The sequence below is a fragment of the Medicago sativa genome, chromosome 6 (genome assembly GCF_051527215.1).
Source record: "Medicago sativa cultivar Bolivia chromosome 6, Bolivia_mono, whole genome shotgun sequence".
In the NCBI taxonomy this organism is placed as follows: Eukaryota; Viridiplantae; Streptophyta; class Magnoliopsida; order Fabales; family Fabaceae; genus Medicago; species Medicago sativa.
The window spans coordinates 21,465,870-21,475,625 of record NC_140754.1 but is presented as its reverse complement, the minus strand read 5'-3'; the positions used below and the strand labels follow the sequence as shown (position 1 = coordinate 21,475,625).

Sequence of the window (9,756 nt, the reverse complement as noted above, 5' to 3'; positions counted from 1 at the left end):
GAGCCCCGAAAGAGGCCAAAAAAACAGAACAGCAGCAGAACAAATGGAGCTTGTAAACCACCCAGACTTCTCACTAAACTGCTCACCCAAAAAACAGCAAAAACAGACCGTCCAAACCCGAAAACTGCAGATCACATCAGCCTGCCAGCACAGAAACAGCTGCTGACAGCAGCATACACACGGCTAACAACCGCACCAAAACAGCCAAACTCACCGGAACCAGCCAAAAAAACAGACCTGCAACCAAACAGATACCGACTGCATATTGAAAGAAGCTAACAACATATTGCAACCAATATTATAGTATTACTCTGCTACTCGCTTGTGCAGATTGGAGATGCTCCGTTTGAAAACTAAGTTTTGAAAGAGGAATTGTCACATATGTACCTAAGCAAATAATGTTATAAATAGGAAAAATAACAAAAGTAATGTGGAATAAATTAGAAGCAACGGAGCAAGGTAATCACCAAACACAAAATATAAATGAAAGATTTATGTTGAGACTTCAACATAACCAGAAGCAAAGTACACAACAAACTAATGTTAATAAAGAGAAACAAATTAGTGAGTTAGTATAATCAATTAACTAAAAACAACTGAATGCACCCCAATGTAATTTCAATTGACTTATTCACTTTCTAAATCTACCTTTTCATAAATCATGATTAATTGAATGAATATATTTGTAAAAACATTTCAATTCATTATAGTAAACTTAATGCTAGGGTGTGCAATGGGGTAGTCAAGACTACTTAACATAAACTTAATGCATTCTGAATCATTAGAAAATTATTTTGCAATGAGCTGAAGCATTCAAATCATGATTCAATAAAGAATAATCAAGGAGAGTGCAAAACACTGATAGTCAATTGGATTTACTCCCTCCGTCTCACAATTATTGTCTTTTTAGCATTTTTTCTTTTTCTCAAAATAATTGTCACTTTACAATACCAATGCTGCATTTATTATTTTTTTCCACTATTATACCCTCATTTATTGAATTTCATCAAACATAACTACTCCACTAACTACAATTAAAAAGGGTGTTTTAGTAAATGCCACTAATTTTACCATTGAAATCAACACAATTAATCATTTCCTTAATACTCGTGCACAAACCTTAAACGACCAATATTGTGAGACGGAGGGAGTACCTTGTTAGCTGCAAGTGTTCTAAATTTGACCTTCATCTCATAAAGATAAGCATAATTAATTTCCTCTTGAACATGCTCCTAAATAAACATGCAAGATTACCTATAGGCAGTTATAGCTAATATTGATGAATTTTCTTCTCCAATGAAATTTGCAAGGCACACATCTATCTACATTAATAAATGAAGTATCATTGTGTATGATTTATGTCAAGAAAACGTGCCACATTTAGAGTCATAGTCACATATAACATATAGAGTCATAGTCACATATAACATAGCCTCCAAATTAATCAAGAGTGAATTGTACTACTTTCTTCAAGGGAACATTGGATGTAAGCAATACAGATAAAATTGATAAAGTTTTAAGATAGAACAAACATCAAAGCCAAGATATCAAGTAGAACAAACAAAACAACATTTCGCCTAATATGCCTTTGATGATCTCTAAGAAAAAGTACGATAATTCAAAATACTACTAAACCATAATTTGAAGTTCAAACACATCAATACTCAAAACTGACACAAACTATCAGAAAATAGTGAAACAAACATGGTTAATTTTCTAGAAACATTGCTCCACATTGTAAAAATGAGTAGGTGCACCATTGCTTGCTGATGGAGGTAGTTTTGTTCAAATAACCAACATTGGAGGTGCCATAAGATATATCAGTGTTGTTAGCTTCAGCTGTTACTCCAAGCTTGATCCATTCACCTTCTTTGAACTAACATTCCTTGCAAACTTCCAGCCACTCACCAGAAAGATTGCAGGTCATATCTTTAGTCAAGCTGAATTTCAATAAACATTTCCAACTAAACATATCAGGAATAAATTAGAAGCAACGAAGCAAGGTAATCATCAAACACAAAATATCAAGGTAGTCATCCACGAACCAGCCAACATATTGTAGAAATTTTTCAATCCATCCAAACTATCTGTAAAATAAACTTTCCTATTTTTCTTTTCCACAACAACCTCAAACTCATTTTGGCTTGGATCACAGAGGATAACATAAGGAGCAACTTGTAATCCAAACATTCTTGCAAAACAGGCAGGTAGCTTCCCCTTTTCCTAATTATAAAGATTATAATTATCAGATTAAGAGTAATACAATAAGAATAACATACATTCAAAAAGCAAAATTATTTACTAAAAATAGAATACTTGAGAATCAAAACAGTATAGGTGCATGAAGATAAAATACACTTGATAATAGAATTCACAAACGTTGGAAATCTGTATCAGTTAAGACCATTGTTTTATTTCCAAAAAACAAACATAAGCATGAATTCGAATTCAAAATTTTTTACATAATAATTCCACATTTGCGTAATTGAACATTAATAAAGATAAGTGGACCAACAACAATTCACAGTCGGATATTAATAACATCATATAATAAACAGATTAAGTAAACCTGATGCTTCCGTTAATCGCTGAAGAATCTCTATCAGGTTCCAATTCTTTATCTCTGCCGGCGCCGGAGAATCTCCATCGCGATAAAAAGAGGTGCCTAGAAAAAATTCATCAAATCCTACTGAAAACCCATAAAAAAATTAGAAAAAAATCATCAAATCTTACTATATAAAGACGATGCTAGGTTGAAGTATCCCACATCAGCTCCAGTCGCTCCCACATAGCACAACTGCCACGATAACAAAAGAACGGCGATTAGCATAGATTGAAATCAACAGCCACCATACATTGGCGCCAAAATCGTTAGGATTAAGGTTGACACATTTTCTTAACATTGTTATCAGTATTAGAAATAAGTAAGATCCCACCACTTCCCTTTCAATCAAACATGATATCTCATTAATTTGCCGACAGCGATTGAGGCCAGCTCGGTCAATTTTTCTTATCAATGTTATCAATAATTAAAACTTTGACTGTTATTTTCACTTTGAACTACAAAGTGTCGCAAACAATTTTTAAAAATATTGAAACAAAAAAGTAACAGATTTACTTTAAAAGAGAAAGCAGACCAAACAATATGAATCAACAATAACAGGTTCCCTCAATAAAATAGAAATAAAACCATCAAAACAGACAAAGCAAATAATTCTATGAATAACATGAACAACCACAATTCTATAATCACAATTTATGTTCTAAAACCAAATGCATTAATTAGAGTAAATATCCACGTAGATCCCGACAAATAACACAAAAAGCCCGTTTGATCATGAGAAATCAATTTGATTAAGTTGTCAAATTAGTCCCTAATAGAACTAAAATGCCACTAAAAATTATACGAAAAAGGACACATTTGACATTTATCAGACACCAAATACATATCGGCACATTGTACCACAACCAATTTAAGTATTGAGTAGTGTTATATGAACATCCATTTGTTTGACAACCAAATGGACAACCATATTGTTACAAAGAAAATTATGTATTGGCATGAAAACCAAAGTAATAGAGAGAGAAAGTGAAAATGTAATGTGAGTATGAGAGAGAAAGTTGTCACAAAAGTTGTTATAAAATGGTTGTTCAAATATCATTTCTCTTAAGTATTTTAGCCATACACACTAAGACCTACCTGATACATTTGACATTCTTAAGAACTAAATTGAGAAATAAAAAGTACCAATTTCATCCTTAAAAATGACAAATAATGTGTGTCAAATTAATCTCTAATAGAACTTAAATGATACATTTGACATTCTTAAGAACTAAATTTTTTTTTTTGACACAAATAAACGATATTCATTCATTCAAATTGATAGAGTCCATCGATACAATGAAAATTCGCAAAAAACAAAAAGGATGAATATGTGAACAAACTCACAGCATCTATGTTAATAGCATAAAACAGCAAAGTCCTAAAGCCTACACATATGACTATATTTAAGTCTCCGGAATACCCATGTATCCGGATCTGCAACGTTGACAACTCCAAAGTCATTGATTTGATCTGCACTGGATCGAAGCTGATCTGACAATCTGAATCGAACAAATACCTGAACGAAACAAGAAAGACAAACAACGTCACACAAAGACGACGAACAAAACAACGTCGCACTAAGACGACGAAATCACAAAAGAAAAATCGAAATAGATGTGAAAATCACTTATTTCAATAAAAGGGAAATAGAAAAACGAGTTAGAGGGGTGATTTTGGGTCAAATAAATTGACCCTAAATCACCCCTCTTTGGTGGATGAAGGAGTTGAAACTAGGGTTTTGGTGACTGCCGCAAAAGAGAGAAGAGGGATGAAAACTATTCTTAAGAACTAAATTGGTGCTTCTCAATTTAATAATAAACCAAATATGTCTCATATGCCTCCACTTACATTTAGTCGATGGATAAAAAAATCGTTACGAATAAAAACATTCTTTATGTTCCTTAAAAAAAAAATCATTCTTTATGCAATGATGGTGTAAAGCTTTAAACAAGAGAGGGTAATGTAGAAAAAACCTGTTTATCACGATCCTGCATCATTGACTTTTCAACCAACTTTGAATGTTGGGTTGAAACTCATTGACCAATAATTACTTATTGTGATATAAGTTTCACCATCTCCTGACAACCGTTTGCTCCAGGTAAGTTTTGACAAACGTTCATAAACCCTAAACCCTAAACCCTCAATCCTAAACCCTAAACCTTAAACCCTAAACCCTAAGACAAGATGTTAGGCAAATTTAGTTGTTGGGTTGAAACTCATTGACCAAGCTTAAATCCTTGATATGGTCTTCTTGTAGAGACGGCGGTGCAGAACTGCAGCTGCGACAATACAATCACCATCAATATCACCATCTCTCCTAAACCCTACCCTAGATCCTAAACCCTATAAGCTTGATGTCCTTTGTCTGGTTGTAAACCTTAAACTCTAACCCTGCTGCGACAATACAATCATCAAGTTTCACCATCTCCTGACAACCGTTTGCTCCAGGTAAGTTTTGACAAACAATTATAAACCCTAAACCCTCAATCTTTTGTAGAGACGGCGGTGCAGACGTAACTGCGATAGTGTGTCAACAAAACAAGGCATGAAGTTCCTTCCTTAATAGAGTGACAATAGAATCAATGGGTGGCGAAAATGGTCGTGGTGTGTTTATGGTTTTGAAATGGAAAAGGAGATTGTTGGGGAGAAGCTTATCACTGTGTTTGGAACTGCGGATTTTTCAAGGACAGGAAGCGCCTGGAAAGATACAAGTCGAATTGATATTTCCTTATATAAAAAAAGTCGAACTGATATTCAGCCATCAACTTGAAATTTATTATATAATAATCCTTATAAACTCAACCTTATGATAGTGTTTTTTAAAATTAATTAATAATCGTTAATTAGTAATCCAACGTTTGGATACTATATTTTATAATTAATTATTTATCGTTAGTATCCCAACTTTGGGATAGTATTTTTTAGAATTTATGAATATTCGTTTGCATCCCAACTTTGGGATAGAGTCTTTTAAGTCGAACTGAAATTTCACCCTTAACTTTGGGTTTTTTAAAATTAATTAGTAACTAGAACTCTGACCCGTGCTGACGCACAGGTCTTATAGAATGTAGAAATTAACAATGTAATATAAGCATGTATTAGACTATGGTAGAATAGGTGAGAAGTCATAAATCATACAAATAGAAGAAATTTAATTATGTTCAATCATATAAAGTACACAATTTAGGATAAATTCCAAGCCATAAATCATACAAATAGAATAACTTTAATTCAGTTAAATCATTGAAAGGACACAATTTAGTATACATACCAAGTCATAAATAATAGAAATAAAAGAACAGTAATTCCGTTCAATCATACAAAGTACACAATTTAGGATACATTGCGAAAAACTTCGTCATACAAAGCACACAATTTAGGATATATTGCGAAAAACTTCGTGATAAACAACATTAGACGTTACATTTGTGTCTTCACCATCATCATCAAATATTAATATCTTCAAACCTTCTCTTAAAGTAACCCTTGATAATGTCACGTACAATTGACCATGAGAAAAGATAGGTGATGGCAAATATACGCAAACAAGTTTTAGAGACTGACCTTGGCTTTTGTTGATAGTCATTGCAAAAGAAACGATCAACGGAAATTGCTTTCATTGAAACTTGAAAGGGATTCTAGTATCAGACGTGTCAAAGATAATCTTGGAATAAAAACTTTATCACCTATATTAGAGCCGGATATTACTTTTCCTTCAAGCACAAACTTACCCATCCTCTTAATGACCAACCTCGTACCGTTTCATAATCCTAAACTCTTATCTATGTTTCTTAACACCACTGGAACTCCTACCTTTAAGCGCAACTTGTGATTTGAAAGTCCCGAAGCAACTATTGTGTTGAGAAACTCAGACGTGTGAACATCGTTCACTGCATCCATACCTGTTTTATTTTCTAATGTGCTATCATAACTCAAATATATTCTTTCTTCTCATGGATGTAAGTCCAACACATACTCGTTTATCCGATCAACAATTGAATTTTTAGATGCTAATATAGCTCTATTTTGGAAGTAATCTATATTACTCATATCTTCTAAAAGATTTGGGTAAGTGTTAGAAACAATAGAAGCAAGAGGATCACCTGAGGTTTTAATAAGTAAGTCAGGTGGAATAGTAACAGAGATATCCATATCATTGATTTCCCCAACTGTACCATCACCGATACTCAATACCCAATCAGAAAATTGCTTTCTTTCTTCAATATCTGATTCAGATGCACCATGTAGAATTCTCATATTTTTGGTAAGAGTGAGAACCTCATAAAACCTCCAAATATATGAAGAATTAATTGTCGCATGTACAACCTCTGGTCTGGTACCTCTTGGTATTACTGGTAATATCTGTCTGAAGTCACCGCCAAAAACCACAACTTTACCACCGAATGGAATGTGCTTATTTCGCCCGTCAACCAATTTAAGAATATCTCTAAAAGACCGATCAACTGCCTCAAAACAATATTTGTGCATCATCGGTTCTTCATCCCAGATTATGAGCTTTGCCTTAGATATCAATATCGCCAATGGTGAATTTGGTTCAATGGTACATGTTGAACACTCGTCAACACTGAAAGGAATACAAAACCTAGAATGCGCGGTTCTTCCACCTGGTATCAACAATGCTGCTATTCCACTCGATGCAACCGCCAAAACAATATCACCTTGAGATCTCAATGCAGCACACATAGCCCTCCAAATGAATGTTTTTCCCGTGCCACCTCATATACTGTTCGATCATATACTGTTCGCTCATAAAGAAAGAATGACTAGGCTTACCCTCACCAACCCTTGTCATGATTCGATCATATACTGTTCGTTGTTCTGCAGTCATGGTTGACATCATTATTTTGTGTTCACCGGCTAATGCAGGCCTGTTATAGCTCATTTCATCTTGTATCAGTTTATTTTGCACGCCGGAAACTAATGATTGATCGGCTGTTGGCATTGGTGCATATTTAGATAAACTCTTCCCACAACTTTGTAACAACATTTCAATTTATGCTAGAGCGTACGCCTTCAATTGATCATCGTTTAATACCAAATCTGAAATACATATTTAATTATAAACAGAAAGTATAAATAACCAGAAGTAAATAAAATATAAATAATGTCACAAAATAGAAATGATTGAAGGAAATCACATGAGATAAATTCTGCATGGTATGTTGGTGATAACATTATATAACTTCTGCACAGATAATGAGTGCAGAAATGATTGAAGGAAAATCACAGAAAGTATGGTGCTCAGCTAATGTGTCAAAACAAAGGCATGGTATGTTCAGCAACTGTTATTTTCTATGAATATTATTGGTGATGGTACATTACTTCGGCAAAGTCCTTTTTATAATAAATTTTGTTTGGTTTCTCTAAAGAATAACTCTTGTCCATATAGCAGACTCTCAATTTTGCATTGCAATTAGTATGTTTCATTTCAGAATTTAAATATACATCGAAGTAATATGCACCAGTCCTTATAATGAATATCAATTTGAATTGGTCATTTGGCATATCAGTTTGATTTGCTTATAATCTGCAGTAAGATTCATCCTTGAACCGTAAAATTTCGTGTATCAGTACTTAATAAGCAACATGTTTTGCAAAAGAGATTAACTATTTAACTATTGCATCAGCCTCATGCTTAAATCGTGTAAAATGCAAGTATTGTGTAATGATTGAGATTTCCTTCAATCAACTCAATCACTTGAGAAATTTGAAATTCTGGCACGTTAGCTTTCAGATGTTCTATAAGATGTTTCAACACCAGTCACAAAATATGAATATTGAATGTAATGTTTAGAACATCATGTTAATAGTAATAAGAAAAAAGATGCAAAAGTAAAAGACAAGAAAGTAAAAGGCACAAGAGAGTTGTTAACCCAGTTCGGTGACAAACACTCCTACTTTAGGGGCTACCAAGCCACGAAGGAAATCCAGGAGTCTAGTCCTTATTCTAAGTTCTCAGCAAACTACAAGTTTACAACTCTAGACCTAGGAGCTACCCGTATTGACTTCAACCTAGGAACTCCTAGATCTAAGATCCCATCTCACTTCCTCTCAATCAATCACAGCCCCTATGATTATCAGATTACAACTCAATAAGATGAAGTTTCCTTCAAGCACAAACTACCTCCGTGCTTCAAAGCTTAGGAGTAGTACAACTTACAACTCAATAAAAACAATCCTTACCATGTATCAAGGTGATACAAGAAAGGCTCACAAATAACAATGACTTAAAACCCTAAAAAGCTATTTCTTCAATGACGGCTTGAATGAGTAAATTACGTCTTTTAGTCTTGTATATATACTGAAGCAATATAGGCTAAATAGTCTTGATGAGCTTCAGAACAATGTAGATCCTCAAGTTGATCCACTTCACACAAATCATTAACAAATAAAGAAACTCCTAAAAAGTCGGAGCATCTTTAGGAACTACCAAAATACCTCCAAAGATTCCTAAAATATTTGTCTATACTTTAGGAACAAATCACCCTGCTGATTCTGAACAAAAAGCACGCTACATGGCCAACAAGAGATAAAGCGTGGTTTCCTTAATAAGATAAAGCGTGCGTAAACCAAGGCACATAAACAGGACACATTGAACCGTGCCAAGATGTTGGAACATCGTATCCAACATCATACATGAGTATTTGTTTTAGCAACAATGAGGTCAATACTAAAATACCCAACAAAATGCATAGTGAAAAATGCAGTCATATAAAAAAAATGTTTTACGGTAAGGATGTTATAAAAGCATACAGGTTTTATCCGTTTATTCTTTCATCATCTAAGGAATATTATCTGTAATTAAAAATGCTATAATTGAGAAGTATTGAACGGACTTACCAGGCGCACGTATTTAAAACAATGAAGATGTGTAGTTATTGACAAAAAGTTGGTTTCATATGTAATTAATGTTGATGGAAATTTGCTCTCAATACCACCCAATGAAACGAACAAAAGGGAGAATTAATAACCCAATAAACAAAAGACAATGATTATACTCCTGGGTAGATCTTTCATGAAATATAAACAAAACATGTAATTCTTCCCAAGTTTGATACATAAGTCTAATTAAAAATAAATAAAGCTTAAAACTAAAAAAGCTCATAGCAGTGACATATCAGATTTTAACT

The 9,756-nt window shown here is 33.6% G+C and overlaps 1 long non-coding RNA gene across 2 annotated transcripts; it reads right to left on the bottom strand.

The window, feature by feature from the left end:
* Window positions 1-1,584: 1,584 nt before the first annotated feature.
* On the bottom strand, window positions 1,585-2,800 carry LOC146913654 (uncharacterized). Of its 2 annotated transcripts, none has more exons than XR_015013758.1 (3): window positions 2,570-2,800; window positions 2,046-2,223; window positions 1,585-1,964 (listed from the first exon to the last, which is right to left on the bottom strand). It is a non-coding gene; the product is annotated as an uncharacterized LOC146913654 (long non-coding RNA). The 2 variants fall into 2 exon arrangements; XR_015013757.1 differs by having other exon boundaries at window positions 1,585-1,940; window positions 2,570-2,798.
* Window positions 2,801-9,756: the final 6,956 nt, after the last annotated feature.